Here is a 3,919-nt window from a genome sequence, read left to right as displayed (position 1 = left end):
CACTGATTTATTTTTTCATAAAGAATGAATACTTGGGCTCAATGGCAAAAAATTAGATTCATAATAACATTTTATATCAGAGCTAAACCCTGCATTGTTTATGCCACCCAAAGTTACCCTTTCCGGGATAATCCATGAAGTGGGGGTTTTTCTATTCCAATATACTAATTTTTTTTTAATTTCATAATACCGTGCAAGCTACACATCTGACAAGATCATATGTGTTCGTAGGCCAATGTGCAGTAACAGTTTAATCTTCCAGGTAACAACTGTGATAATGCCTGAACCCAGAGGAATATCTCTAATTCTAGATACTTCAGGCACCATAGCAGAGGTGGAAAAAATATTCTAAGCCAGTTGGATCTATAAGTACTTTGCGCTGTATTTACCAAATAGATGCTTTGGGGTAGCAAAAGCTCAATTAATAGTCAATCTCAATTAATAGTCTTCATGATTCAGTGTTTGCTTCAGCTCTTGTGGCTTAGCAACTTTGCTGCTAAACAAATGTGTAATCACAGCAGTTAGTCTCAATTTTCCTTTAGCAGCAGAGCTAGTTTAATATTCTAAATTCTTGAAATTATAGAGTAGTACAAAAAGGAGTAGAAGGCTACGTAAACTGGAACTACAGAATAACTCTTTCAACAAGGTCAAAGCATATCACCATTATTCTATTTCAATCATTCGTGTGGTATTTATTATTGTACTTAACTTACCAAGAATATATAATATAGTACAAATTTCAGTAAACAACAAGCATTAGTTGCTTGTGAGACTGTTTGAGAAATAGCTTTTCAGTAAATTCACATGGAAAAAAATAAATTTTAAAATACAAACTTTGAAGTACCATTTCTACTTTTGGCAGACTCTGTTTCAATTACCTATAAGTCTAGGTAATTCATATAAATTTCTCTCCTTCATTAATATTGAGCACCTGAGAAAAATCATATAAGGCTTTCAGAAACCAGATTTTCACTAGATAAATAGCAAAATGAAATGATTATTATTCATGATACCAGCTGGCCTCTTTAGATACATACCTAAGACTGTGGGTGTGTAAATCCACCATGTTTAACGGAGTACATCAGCACTGAAGATTGAATTACCCACAACCCCGGGATAGAAATAATTATATTATAGCTCATTGCAGACCATGTAGTTCTCTATTAGTAGTTGTATTGGGCTACTGAGGCACAATCATTAGAGACATAAAATAGTCATTTTGTATATTAGTAGTAAAAGAAAAAACCGTAAACCTTTAAGGAGAATTCATAACATACGTACTTTTGACTCACAGTTAAAACATTGATTAAATTGCACACTACAAAAGAAGGCATTAAAAAATAAGAGCCATCACCCTGGAGGCCTACTACCAACAACCACCTTAACTTTTTACAAGTATCCAGTCACCAATAATGTAACATTCACAGGACTTAGAAACACATATTTTATTAAATGCACCTAGAAAATGGAGACGTTCTCCATCAAACTGCTAAATGTTCTGACTGAAGAACAACCTGACAGCCAAGGAGCAACCCTGAGCTGGTAGAGATGGAGGGTGTTGCTAGTAGTCTATGGCTCAATTTTTTCTTAAAAAAACTTCAGAGACTTCCAAATAACATTACCATGTTATGGACTTTGTAATAATAAATATCCTTATTATAATTATTCAAAGAAAAACTTATCTAATTGGACAACAATTTTAAAGCCTGCGTATTGTTTTGTGTTACTGTAACTGTCTCTAAACCTTGGATTTACATTGTGTTATTTTGTTTCCCTGTAAACCTACAAATATAGGTAGATGCTTCACATGTATTAACTTGCTTACTCCTCACAACACAGTGTTGTGAGATCTGTAATTTGTCCCATTTAAAGTAGAGAAAACTAAAGCACAAAAAAGCATAGACATTTGCCTAATGTCACACAGCTTGGAAGTAGCAAATCTGGGATTCATAACCAGATATTCTGGCTCCAGGGCCCATATGTTTACTTTTATCAGTTCCAAAGTTCACTTTGAACATTGTTAAAGAAATCACTTCTTACTTTTACTTATGAAAGTTTAAATATTAAAACGTTTAATGTGTTCTTTTGTCCTCAAAAGAAAACTGAGACAATGTAAGAAGGCCGGTGAATCGTGGCTTTATCAATCACCCTCCAAAACCCTCACCCTTTCCTCATCCAACATTTTGAGTGGTGACTATGTTGAAGTGAGTTAATAAAATTGGTCACTTCTTTTTTAAGCTAAAAGAAATAAAAACGATGTGTGGTCCGTTGAATAACCTTTTTTTTTTTTTTTTTTTGAAGATGCTCTCCCAAAACACATTGAAAGTTAAATATGAACTCTATAAAAATTCGCAGTGGCAATGCCACTAAACAGAAAAAAGAGGCAAAATTAATTATACCACCTATCCTTTAGGCAAGCAAATTGGTTCTTAACATTGAAATATTAATCATGTGAGCTACCTCCACAAACTGTAAACACATCTTGAAATCACAGTAAGATTTAGGCAGTACTTGCACTGTAGGAATGGTATCTTTGAAAAATCGAAGTATGAACCAATACGAACATGAACGTGGCAACTGACTCATAGAAAACATGGTACAGGAGCTGAGCCCTGGCCACATGTCAATTTCCTACAGTGAGTTCCAGAGTTCTCTACTGTGAAAATATACAGAACAGACAATCACATATGTCATATAAGTCCAGAAATACAGAAAAGAGTTTCATGGCCCCTTTTGGTTCCTCTTAAATAAAGTCATTGATGTTACTTTCAGGTTGACCTATCCAATTCCTGCTCTTATCCTGACCAGATGTAGACTCAGTTAACTTTTTTTTTTTTTTTTTTTTTTTTGCGGTACGCGGGCCTCTCACTGTTGCGGCCTCTCCCGCTGCGGAGCACAGGCTCCGGACGCGCAGGCTCAGCGGCCATGGCTCAGGGGCCCAGCCGCTCCGCGGCATGTGGGATCTTCCCGGACCGGGGCACGAACCCGCGTCCCCTGCATCGGCAGGCGGACTCTCAACCACTGCGCCACCAGGGAAGCCCTCAGTTAACTTTTAATAAGTACTGCTCTTTTAGTCTGAACGCAGTCCCCCACTACCACAAATTATGCAGTCGAGTCTCCCACATTTGGGGAAATTGTAGGGGTCAGCACATCTGGAGTGCAATGGATAAGCTTTGCCCTGGGAAAACCATCTTCATGATCATGGTATATCCCCTGCCAGGTAAGTATAAATACCTACTATTTTTAATAATAGACATTAGATCAGGAGTTTTAGCAATATTATTTCACGATTATCCACAGTTTTACAAGAGAGGAAACGGAGGCTCAGAGAAATTGAAGAACCTGGCTCTGGAATGGCCAGACAAGGCAGCCAGTAAATGGCAAAGCTAGTACACAAACTCACATCTGCAGACTTTGTAATATAAAAGAATTTTAAAAGAGACATCATCTGAAATTAGCTCTGCTTTCAAAGGGCCACCATATTCTGGACTGACCCTAACTCTAGCAAAGAGGGCCTTATTTTTACAGTAGTGCTTGGGTCTGAGTTTTTCTGCCAAGAATCCCTTGCCCTGAGCCTCAGGCCACTTAGCTAGGGCCCTAATCCCTGTTTAGCTTCATCCAGCCTTCTTTTCAAGAGGGCACATTTCTGTTGTCTCTTCCTAGACACTACCCAGGTCCTGTTAAGTTCCTCCTGATTTCAGCAACTGCCTGTCCCTTGGACTAATCCTCTCTAACCTTATTCCCAGAAGGGGCAGTGGGAGCAACGTTTAGGAGTAGAATGAGAAGGGAGGAACAGATTTTAACTATTTCATAGTTAAATCAGACTAAATCTAAATAAGGAAATAACCATGCTTGTTATTTGGGTAGAGCTTGGTAGAGTACAAACTACATTCTTTGTAAGAGTTTAGCTTTAAAATTA

General features: G+C 37.5%; 1 pseudogene; it reads right to left on the bottom strand.

Annotated features, from left to right (window-relative positions):
* Positions 1 to 3,055: 3,055 nt before the first annotated feature.
* LOC137226897 (U1 spliceosomal RNA) lies at positions 3,056 to 3,228 on the bottom strand (annotated as a pseudogene).
* Positions 3,229 to 3,919: the final 691 nt, after the last annotated feature.

Source organism: Pseudorca crassidens, chromosome 6, assembly GCF_039906515.1.
Source record: "Pseudorca crassidens isolate mPseCra1 chromosome 6, mPseCra1.hap1, whole genome shotgun sequence".
NCBI classification, from domain to species: Eukaryota; Metazoa; Chordata; class Mammalia; order Artiodactyla; family Delphinidae; genus Pseudorca; species Pseudorca crassidens.
Note: the sequence above shows the minus strand (reverse complement) of the source record. Positions and strands in the feature narration are given on the sequence as shown.